Genomic DNA, 12665 nt, shown 5'->3' with positions numbered 1-12665 from the left:
ATATACATATATATATATATATATTTCAGATTAATAAAAAATTATATATGTATATAAATTTTCTCAATTTCATTACGATAATAATAATACTAAAATCAGGTTATTAAATACATTTAAAAATACTCTTTGTAAGCAATTCCATTTATTTAGTAGTATTTCATAAAAAATTATATAATTAATAAAATATTTAACGGAGTTAAACGTTATTTGAATGGTATTGATTGGTGCCATTTTATGTATCTTGCACATATCAACGTAAAAACTTTAAAGGAAAATTATTTCGTATGTTTCCAAAGTGTACGCAGACATTTACACAAATTGGCTCGCATGCACTAGTCTGATTGCCATTAAAACGTAAAAACCTTCTTGTGATGAAGGGTATATTCATTTAACAGATGACTGATGGAATTAACGTTTTACACGTGTTTCTCATTGGGTAAAATTTTTAGCCTTTAAAACTTAAATTTTTTCTTATCTAGATAAGAAAAATTCTTATCTTCCTTAACTAGAGAAGAGTATGCCTATTTTTATCTCGAATACTTTATTTTTACAGTATATATGTGTATAAGTTATGCATGCCTTAAAAATTTGAGGTATTTTATTTCACAGTTTGTGTAAATACTATTAAATATTTATTTGCGATAGAGGCCACTTGTAGTAAATTAGTGGAATCATCTGAACCCAAATTTTGATAAAAGTAATCTAATTTAATCAAAAACGGTGATGGAAATAACGAAAGAATGCATCGCAGTACAAATAAAACACATATTTAAAAATGTTATTAAAACCTAAAACTACATTTTAAAAACTAGGTTTTGTGCTGAATTTCAACTGCTCTACGATAATCATAGTATTAAATCATACTGCTGACACAATTGTTTAATACCCTGCAAGGCCACAGTCTTTATCCTTATTTATATAGTAAATAAGCATAAATGTTTTGATACAGAACATGTTATAATTATCACATCCATCTTATAATTTTAAAAGTAATCTATGTAGACACGACAAGAAATAATATAATTTGCTGTGAAATAACATGTGGGTTTGTGTAATTACGATGCAGGTTTTTATATATATAAGATAATATATATATATATATAAGGATATATATATATATATAAAGACAGCATTGTATATGTCTGTTAGATAAAACTTTTTACCGGTTATTTTTGATACCTAATATGTAGTCTCTCCAGTTAAAAATTATTAATCTGGTATGAATATTTTACTGAGCCCCATATTGTTAACGAATAACTTAAGGCTAAACTAGACAAACTTCGTCTCTGCCATGAGTTTATTATCTTGCTGAGGTCATTCAAAGTCATCAATATATAACTTATTTTTAGATGACCTTTATGATGGTCTTTACTTATTTGAGTAATTATGCTATTTGATTACACCATCGAAATAAATTTGTTTACTTCAAAAATAAATTTATACCTATGTTCAATGTAAACCGAACTACTATGTTATAGTGCCGCATGTATAAGGACTCAAAAAATAATAAACTAATGAAAATGAAATATAAGTTACACGTCAAATACTATTCTTTGTTTAAAGGTTATTTTTTGACGATGGAAGGATTGTGAAGGAAACAGGATTTTTCCGGACATTTGCAATCGTTCAGTGAAACAAGAAAACAGTAACACTACGTTTCGAGATCTGTAATCTGATCTCTTCTTCAGGTAAAGAACTAACCTAATACATAATTCAAACTAAGTTAAAATAAACAAATCTTACTAAAGCGTTGTGGCACGCCTAAATCAGGAATCACAACCTACATGTTGTTGTCAACTTCACTAACACTAAAGACATGCACTTAATACAAAACTATACAAAACACTAATCATTAAAAGTAAACTACGGAATACAGGTCACAATGCGTCTTCACTCGTCTACTGACACCCTACGACTGACCAGAGGGACTAGCCAATGGCAATCGTGACGGCTGGCTAAAAAACAACATGGCGGACATACAAGGGAAGGGGAACAGGAATGGGCCCTTTCGTTATTATTGGTTCATGCGAGATGAACTTCTTAAAACCATATTGTGACTCCGCATTGGTTTATTACAAATATCCGATCCGTTTGATACTTTTGGTTTTCTCTTTAGTTCATTTTTTAGAATTGGCAACCAAAGCGGCCTAATCTCGACTGATGGTTGACTGATTGGTTGGTCTGCCAATTTAATGTATGTTGTCTCAATTAATTTCCTTTTGAAGAAATGTGGTTCCCGATGTATTATGTGGGCTTCATCCCAATTCATATGATGGTCTTCGGACCAACAATGGTGTGCAATTTTTGACTTTTCTGTGAAACCCTTTCTCGTGTTTTCTTTGTGTTCTTTTTATCCTTACGTTTAGTGGTCTTTTTGTCTCGCCTATGTATTCCCTATTGCAGCTACATTTTATACTGTAAACACAGTTTTTGGAATCCTGTGTGCCATTTTTTGGTTTTGTTTTTACGAGACTGTCTAAGAGTGTTGTGTGTTTTAAACGCGGTTCTAATGTTGTACTTTCTACCTACTCTTCTAATTTTCTCCGATAATCCCGGCACATAAGGGATTGACATAAACGCAAGTTTTTCAAAAATCTGTTTATCTGACTCAGGAATGATTCTTCTGGTTCGTTTGCACTTATTAATTACTAGTTGAGGGTATTCATTGCTTCTGAGATCCGATTCACTTTTCTTAAATTCTTCTTTTAGTCCATCTTTATCTGAGCACACAAGCTCTTTGCTCTATCAAACAACGAGTAGGCTACTCCTTCTTTGACAGATTTTTGATGGTTGGATTGATAATTTAAATATTTTCCTGTGTGTGTTATCTTTCGAAAAACAGTTGTCTTAAGGACATCCCTATCTCTTAATACACACACATCCAAAAAGGGAAGCTTGTTTTGGACTTCCACTTCCATTGTGAGGCGGATGGAAGGAGAAATACTATTAATGTGATTCAAAAAATTATTTAATTCAATGTCTCCATGAGAAAAAATAACAAAGGTATCATCCACATACCTCCACCAAATCTTCGGTTTGAACTGAGCTGAAGCCAAAGCTTTTCGCTCGAATTCCTCCATAAAGACATTGGCGAAAATAGGAGACAGTGGAGAACCCATTGCCATCCCCTCATCTTGACGGTAAATTTTACCCTCTAACTCAAAATAATTGCATTGAGTGCATAGTTCTAACAGTTCCATAATTACTGGCACGGGAAGTTTAGTTCTATCCTTTAATGTTTGGTCTTCTTTGAGACGTGAACTGAACGATGGCTAATGTCCGGAAAAATCCTGTTGTTTCCGTCAAATACTAGTTTTTAAATGAAATTTTGAAGTTTTATTAATTACTAATAATATGTACAATTTAAATTAGAGCTTTAATCCAGGTAATAGAGAAGGTATAGCGAGTTAACTAATTATGAAGGGCAGCACCATTACCTACCCGCTCCATTTTCGTCGGCAGGTAATGGGTCCTTGAACAATGTCAGCGACTCTGTAACAACTTCGCTTACTGCTATTGTTTGAGATTATTGTGAGATTAGATTTTAAAAATATTATTAAAAGATTATAAATAAATACCATTAATTTAGTAAAACCTATAAAGATATATTCTTACTGTATTTTAAGACGCAAATTACTGTTTTTGAAATTGCTGTAATAGATTAGCAAAATAGCTTGTTAATTTTAATTGTATCGTAATTTATTTATTTTAAAGAAAAAAAAATAAACAGCAATCAGACTCGTGTATGTGAGCCAATTTGTGTAAATGTTTGCGTAGAACTTTGGAAACATACGAAATAATTTCCTTTTAAAGTTTTTACGTTGGTATGTGCTGCAGGAAGACCTGAAATGGCAGCAATTCATAACGTAACGGCACCATACACTCAATTATATATCAATACAACAATACCATTCAAATAACTATTCACTCCGTTAGATATTTTATTAATTAATAGAATTTTTAATTAAATACTACAAAAATAACTAGAATGGCCTACGAAGCGTATTTAAAAATTTATTTATTAACATACTTTTTATACAAATAATGAAAAATCCGAATAAAATTCGAACACAGATTATTTTACTACAACAAAAAAAGCTTGCCAGCTTATATGTTCACAAGACTTGGGATATATTTATTTGAAAATAAACCGACAGCAAAGGTTATATGCGCAGCTTACCACCAACGTTGGGTGTGAGCCTACTGCCCCAAAAAACAGGCAGTCCTGATAAGCAGCAGCCTTGGCCTCCTGTCGACGACCTGAACTACTACTACGACCAGGGGGATTTTCGCTGGCTGATAGGGCAGCCAGATCATTGCTGGCTATATTGACCCGGGTTCCTGTACTATCAAGTAGGCTACAAAGTTCAAGAAAACCCCAAATGTTATGCTGTACCATCTGCCCAACAGGACACAACGCGTACGTCATGGAGTCTGAATGACACAAAGCTAATTCAATAACAATAAATACAATAACATTAACATAAATTCCGTGGGTGAAATTCACAGTGGCAATAAAACGCATGAGGGTGTTCAATTTTACACGACACTAATTATAATTATGCCACTTGGAGTGCACCCCAGACTGAAGACACAACAGCCCATCAGATCCATGACATCTACCTAAGAGCCCTCTGGATATTTTTTCAACTGGTACTTCAGAGATGTTAACTGCAGTAGTGCTGCACAAAAGATTTCACATCTTAAAAAGCTTACGCATCAGCAGCATGTCATTGACTCGGCGCCGGGCATTTAGGAAGTGAGTTCCAGTTCCTTTGATAGTTTAAGTATATTGACTTTGTCATAGGGGAGACCCAGGCTAGTACTAATGATGAGGGCGATGGAGATGAGGACTTTACAGTACGGGAAACCATACCTGTCTTATGAGGGAACAGAATAGCAAATTGATTACTAATGTATTTTTTATTCCCCTCGTTGAACGGACAATAAAGAAAAGCATTTTGTTACATCTACTCACAATTTAAGAAAACGTTGCTTATTAAAAGGGGAGACTGCTGGAGAAACTATCTCCAAAGTCCTTAATCTCCAGGACCCTCTCCAATTGGGAGCCATCCAGATGGTAGTTAAAACTATTAGTATTCTGTTCCCTGTTATAAGAAATAAGTTTACATTGCGTAGCGTCCTATCAGATGCAAGAGACATTTTAGATCCTTTTTTCGAGTTACTAAGAATTGACCTGCGTATTCATTTCCAGATCGGTTTTAACTCTAAACTATGCACCTGCCCTTTAATCTTTCGAGTCCTATATACTGATATAAAACAGTTGCTGCTTTTCTAAGTGTAATAGTGTTAATATTTTCAAGATCAAGCCTTGATTAAATAAGTTATGACTAAATCTACGTACACATCTGATCATAGTGATTAAAATTACTGAATCATTACTATGGTAGCTTTTAGGATAGACAGGGTATGCTCATTTATTTTTAATCTTTAAACAATTTACAATTAAATGTTTTATGGTAGTGAACCAAATCCCTGTTCAATGATATTGAGGCCCAAAAATGTTTTAAATAAATTTAAGAAATCATATAGATTATCAAGTAAGACATACAAGAATAAAATGGTATCATTTCTTTCCTTATATCTAAAACAACCTATATATATATATATATATATATATATATTATTTTAGTGATAATAGTCTATAAAAATAATATAATATCAAATTCAACCCAACGAATGACAATATTTTCAACCCTCTCACATGACACAAATATTGTTATAACTCGTAAGACTTGTTGTAATCAGTCACTTTTTACAGATATAACTGGAATTTTCCATTGAACTGGTACTAACCATTTCTACAGTCGACATATTACGATATTTTGGTCTGAAATTCCACACCAAATTTCTATCCCCTAGAAGTTATAAATTTATAGTGCGTGAAATCAGACCTAAGATGGATTTTGTTTATCACGAAACTAGCGGGAGACAACATTTTTTCATTCACATGTTATCAGAGTTAAATATTTGTAATTTTCATTCATAACTTTCTATTACAATGTGTAACGACTATTAGATTTTTAACAACTTAAACCCAATAACATATACTGTACTATACATATAGGCAGCATTCTGGAGGAATGGAGGCGATTTACCGTAACAAACCGTGACCAGAGTGCAAAGCAAAGTAATCAAGGGTTACACCTGGGAACCTCACCGCATTCACTACTTCAAACCTTCCTGGAATTAGCCCTTAGATCTCGTTTAGTGGTATAAGTGTGTTGCTTCATATTATATTTTATTTCAAATAACTAGTAATAATATGTTAATATTGAAGGGAATGGTGGTTTACAGTTTTAAATATAAAAAATTAAACATATAATTGTACTATGAAGAAATTAATATAAACTAAGACACAAACGCGAATAACACAAAAAATATTACTGTGTTTCTTCTCTTTGTTACATTATTTAAAAAAAATTAATAATTTTTTTAACAGAATATTTGACTGTCTTACTCAAAACAATAACGCAAGAATTGCATTCAGTGGTGTGAGTCATATATATTTATAATTAACATTCATATAAAAAATGAGGAAATTTAACTAAATTTTTTAAATAAAAATTATTATATGATTTGATTTGTACGTGATATTAACTTTACGTAGCTATAAATACACGTATATTTTAGTTTGAAGTAAGAGGCAAATCATTTTGCTTCTTTTAACTACAAAACGTAATTTATTTACCCAAAAAGCTTAAAAAGTATTGTATTACTAATATGACATTTCGAATGTTCAAACGATTTCAAAACTTGCTTTGCGGATTCTCTAACATACATATTCACGATTTATCGAAAAATGGAAAAGATTCTTTTTATTAAAGTTGATAAACTTTCCTTAGTGTAAAAAGTTGTCGGGCTGGAGTGACTGATGAGTCAAGTTCCAAACAGTAATTAACGGATTTTTGTTTTTGTTATTCTTGCCTGCTGAAGAGTAAGAGAGGTTAGAGGGAAAGTTTATTTCCGTTTAAACTGAATTAAATTACCGAATATTACATTGTTCTCCCCGTAGATAAAGTTAGAGTAATTATATAATTTTTTTAATAATAAATTTAACATGACTAAAAGAATAATAGTGGCATACAAATATTAATATTTTCTATCATAAAAATAGTCTCAAGTCAATTTCCCCTCCATTATATTTTGAAAATATCTTTACGTTTTTTATTTTGTTTTTAAATTATATTTAATGCTATAACTTTCACACATAGTTGTAGATTTCATTACACCATATTTAAATCAATTTAAAATACGAGATAATATTGTTTATATAATAAGGATACCTATATTTTAATCTTGTAACTTTGAATTTTATAGTGCATTTATTAACATCGAAATATGTAGAAACTTTCCCGAAAATTATAAAGAATATACATAGCTTTTGAATAAATCATACAATAATCCCAAACCTGTGATGCAAGTTCTGAAGGTCAAAACCTTTTTCATACCTACTCTTATAAATTTAATGTTTGCAGTAATGCCTCATTATTAAGTATTGCAATGTCTTTTTGTGAACTGTAAAATGTAACAAGTTTATATTTTTGTTCTATATCAGTAAATAAAACGAGATATAAGACTTCAATGATATGTATGATTAATTATAATATTCTTTATATTAGAAATTTAAATTTTTTAATATTATAATTTTTGTGGTAGCTATGGCTTTGCGTATTGCAATATAAGTAATTCCATATAACTTTCACATCCAATTACATATTTTTTGTATCTAATATAATTTATATTCTAATTTAAATTATCTTAGTTAAATCTCGTAATAAAGTTGTATAATTAAATTGATTAAACTTTAATTTTAAAGTAATAAACATTTTTTGTCATCTAACTTACTTTTAACACAGTATGATGTTGGAATAAATTGAATAAATTTTAAAAACAAATATAAAAAGCTTTAATAACTTTAAATACGGATTTAGGAACATAAAGAAAACTCTCCTTTTCAAGTAATTGTGTTAAACAGAAAAACAGTTGTTTTAAAAATTAAAGAAAAAACTCTTTATGATATGAGAGTTTTCAAATAATGAAATTTAAAATGCAGGCTGAATGAAAACTTAGGAAAATTGCAGGGCCTAGTATCAAGGGCTGCACCATTTTACCTGCAGGCGTGACCCCCTGGTCACGTGACCGCATACGTCACGAACCTGACGTCTGCCGCGTCTACCCGCTTGCCACTATGGGAGTGTTATGGTTTACACCCTATTACACATCAGTAGAATAATATAATTAAGGACATCCTTATATATTCTTAAATTGTGTGATCTGCTGAAACTAGCAGTATAAATATATTTAAGTTTATGTCGATTTGAAAATTGTACAACCACAAAAAGGCGTGTTTTGAACTCCGAAATGCAATACATTGAAAGTTTAAAAAGCGTTTTTTTTTTTTTTTTTTTTTTTTTAAACAAACTTTTAGCGGGCAAAGTTTTAGTAAATTAGTTTATCTATAAGTTTTCATTGGAAGAATTGGAATAAAATATTATTAATGTTCCCTTAGGCTTTTCTATTCAAATGAATAATAGATTAATTTTAGAAAGAAAAAAATATCCGTGGAAACCTACTTTTTTTCAATTTGCACACATCTTATTGGATAATAACTATTTAAATAATTTTATGGATATGTTTGAAAATATTTTGTAACTTACTTTAGGCAATGTAAATGTCTAGTAGAACCAATGACGAAAAGATTGCAAGTCCAAATAAAATTAGTTTCGTTCATTTTACAGCATTATCTGTTTACTGTTTTGTTTAAGACGTCAATGCCTAAAACTACAATTATGCATGTTTAATAGATTGATACCACTTAATAGTTACAGCACTCATTTATCTAGTTCAACACTGTTCTTCAGTCTTTTTTGATTGAATCCACTTCTTAGCTTTTTTATGCTGTTTCCTCTTGCATTCTAAGTTACTATTAACGTTCCTAATCTAATAAAAGTTCTCACTCTGGCATACACGTTTATGGCTTGCTTGCAAACATTAGGGAACTTTTCAGTTAAAATACTCTTCAGATTGGCTATAACACGGTTTTGTTTTGAAAAAGAATTTCCTTCTCCGTGGAACTTTAAAAATACTTTTTCAAATTCTTTAATTGTTTTTTTCCAATCCTCTGAAGGCACAGTTAATTTTCCGTGAGATAAACTTTTAATCCAGATTTCGTCATCTAAGTGTTCATGACGTAGATCTCTACTCATTTTTTCCCAGTGATGGGTCTACTTTCCTTGCCCTGTAAGCAACATAACCAGCTACGTAAGAAAGCGCTTCTTCTTCCGGCCAACTCTTTTCTGAATGCGCATTTTCGGTTTCACTTCGATCTCCATCCTCATATTCGTTTTAACAGGTCAACTTCATTCTTCTCTATCTCGTTGACTGGGACATTCGTTTCTAAAAGTTCATCTTCAGAGAAAGCCGACTAGATAAGTTCTGCCGTCAAATACACGTCTACATTGATTACACCTTCTGATTCAATGTTGGTTTTCGACGAAGGCCTGGGCATTTTATTAGAAAGCAAAATTTTATTCGTGATATTGCTTCTGTTGCTTGGGTGTCTGCAAACACTACGGTACCACGGATTTACTAAAAAACTTTCAAGTAGGTCTTGCGTCAATCTACTAGTCATTATGTAAGATAATCCTGACTTGCTATTCAACTCATCAAACACTTTCGCCTAATCGGTCTGTATTTAGCGGCTCAATTCGAGGTTTTTTTGGACTTAAACTGTCTAATTGTTCAATTGCGTTTTACGAACACGTCGTTTTTCTATCCGTTCAGTGCGTACATCGTCATCATCATTACTGATAGTGGGAAGTTTTATTGACGGAACAACAAAGGGCTTTCATAGCAATTTCTGGGGCAGCCCTAATAAGCGATTTTTCAAGTCATCAATGTAGTCAGATGGTGCAAAATGATCACTACATACATAGGCATACTTTTAATTTACCACGTCTTCTCTTTTACACTTTGATAACCAAATTTTACGTCTCACTCTCTTTTGGAAACTTACGGTGCACTACTCGCTGTTCACTTCCTTTAGTCTTTTTACAGTTATTTGGACAAGTAGCCACAGCACAACAACTCATTTTGACACTTTATAAATAAACTAAATCCACATCAAATCACTGAGGATCAACCTCAATTAAATCACTTCGGCATGTGCAGCAGCGTGTAAACGACAGTGCGCCAAATGTAACACATGTTCAACGCCAACACGGCCAACCCTCCCTGCAAGTTGCAACGCGGAGCAGGCGAACTTATCCTTCAGGTGATGTGTCTGAAGAAGATATCCTTGATATCGAAAGGGCTCACAAAATAATAAAAGTGTTAAATATTGGTTTTACGTTTCAATGTAAATAAGTTAAAAGCCTTTAGTCCATTTCCACAATATTCCAAATTTTTCTTGCATTTTCAGTTTTATTTACTATAAAATAAAGTTAATCAAATACAGTTTAGTTATTTTACACATTACCGAAGATGTATAGGCTAGCTAATAAATTAAATAATAAATGTACCAAAATATGGGTATATTTCAAGTCTGAACTACAATGACCATTAGTTTTTATCATGTATGTTTGATATATATATATATACGTTAAATTGTATGAATGGCAATAGACTTATTTAATTTCAATAAACATTGAATCACAAAAAGTACTTGCTCAGGGCCGGGAGTCGAACCAGGATTTACTATTTCACAACATTTCATAAGTCTCCTCTCAAAGATCATTAATTACCGATAGAATGATTGTAATATTTAATATCAAGCACCCCACGCTTTTTACTCTGAATTAATTTATTCTGTTAATAACTTAAATTTTTATTATAATTTTATTTTGAGGTGATTGACTATAATTGATTGTTTTGCCTCCTACTACCATAATATAAACACTTTGTAATTAAAAATAATTGTCTATTTTTCGTTTGGTTTAGCTATACAAGCGTTTTTTTTGTCTTTTAAACTATTGTTTATTTTTAATTTTTTAGATGTACTTTTATTTTGATAAACTTTACAGCTCACCTTCCAAGTCTATTACATATAAGTGTAAATATAAATGGTGTGAAAAGTAATAGAATTCCTTACTTGAATGGGAAAGCCTATGTTACATTAAGATAAGATCAACTGTGCTTATCAGCAATAATTATTCCAATAAAATGCTTTTTCTGTGAGAGTGTTACTGGAGCCTATTCTGTTTTATATTTATACGATATTCTTTATTCTACAGAGTTCTGCGCAACTGCTATTGTTTTCATAAATTCTTTATTTTCAAGTTTTGACATGCACAAAATTATAAGTATTTCACCGTGTTTATAAACTATACCGATTTGCGATTATTAATATTTTACACTTTTAATATTTAAGATTAATTACTAATAGCGTCAACGCTTCCTGTTAATTAGATCAACCTTACGTCGTGTGTTATCACAAACTTGTATAACAATTCGTTAAATTGACGATGCTAGTAAAAGTTATGCATATATCAATACATCAATAATTGACTTGTATATACTGTAATGTTCTTTATTGAAATACTAATAAAATATTTCCATAACTTTAACACTTGGGAAAATATTAAAACTTAACGTACTTTATTAGCTTTTATATTTTGTGAACGAAACAAAAAATCAGTTTTTTGTTTATTTCAAAGATTATAGCCTGTTGAAGATACTGCCTAAGAGAAATAAAACTTCTGCCTGTAACTTTTATACCAAGTCGCTGTAAAGAAAGAGAAACGTTTTCCATCTCAACAATGACAAAGCCCTCCGGGGTTCTAGAGATTCTCTCATATTCTCATGCTTTGTTGACGGAAGTTCGTTTCACCGGTTACTAGAGAAAGCTGGTAATCGTTTAAAATTAATTAAATGTCTATTACATTTCCATAAAAACAAAGTGTGTAGTGAGTGTCATTTATTTCTATGTTTGTAGGTATTGTATATTCATCTCAAAGCATATCATACCAAGAATTAGCTAAGTAGCATGCAGTAGGTAATATGGCGGATAGTAGCAGCAGTGGTAGTTAGAAAGGTAACAATTTCAATGAAACTCAGAGTTTTACCTAATCGCGACTAATAAACGTTTTCATTAAATCAAGCGTTTTCTTTATACGAGTATGTGATGCATTAGTAATGTTTCTTTAATTTACCATAATAATTTATAGAGTTTGATTAAAATTACGTACTATATTAAAATAAATAAGCTAATGATCCTAAAATTTACTTTAGCTAGTTAGCATTTAATTAAACCCTCACGGTTTTACAACCTGTCTAAATGATTGATATCTTTTTTGTACACTTTATTATGTTCCTGTAATTTCTGTATAATGATGTATATCCTTCCAAGAAATTCTTTAAAAATGTGATCATTGCAGAGTTATAAATTTATTAATCAAAATATTTTTATACACGTATTTCTTCCTTGTTAAATGAATTCTTTCCCTTTAATGAAAAAAAATAATATTTAATATTAAAATGGATTATTTTGATATCTTTCCTAAATTTCAATTATAAAATGTTTTATTAATAGTGAAACAAAATAAAAAATAGAAGTAAAATCCGTAACGCATAATATACATTTTTCGTATATCCAACTGACTTCAGCTTTGAGTACCCTTATATCAACAATATATAGCAATAAC

General features: G+C 30.9%; 1 pseudogene; it reads right to left on the bottom strand.

Moving 5' to 3' along the window:
• LOC124363594 overlaps positions 1 to 4429 on the bottom strand; it is a 59242-nt pseudogene extending 54813 nt beyond the window's left edge.
• Positions 4430 to 12665: the final 8236 nt, after the last annotated feature.

Source organism: Homalodisca vitripennis, chromosome 5 (assembly GCF_021130785.1).
Source record: "Homalodisca vitripennis isolate AUS2020 chromosome 5, UT_GWSS_2.1, whole genome shotgun sequence".
Classification (NCBI taxonomy): Eukaryota; Metazoa; Arthropoda; class Insecta; order Hemiptera; family Cicadellidae; genus Homalodisca; species Homalodisca vitripennis.
Note: the sequence above shows the minus strand (reverse complement) of the source record. Positions and strands in the feature narration are given on the sequence as shown.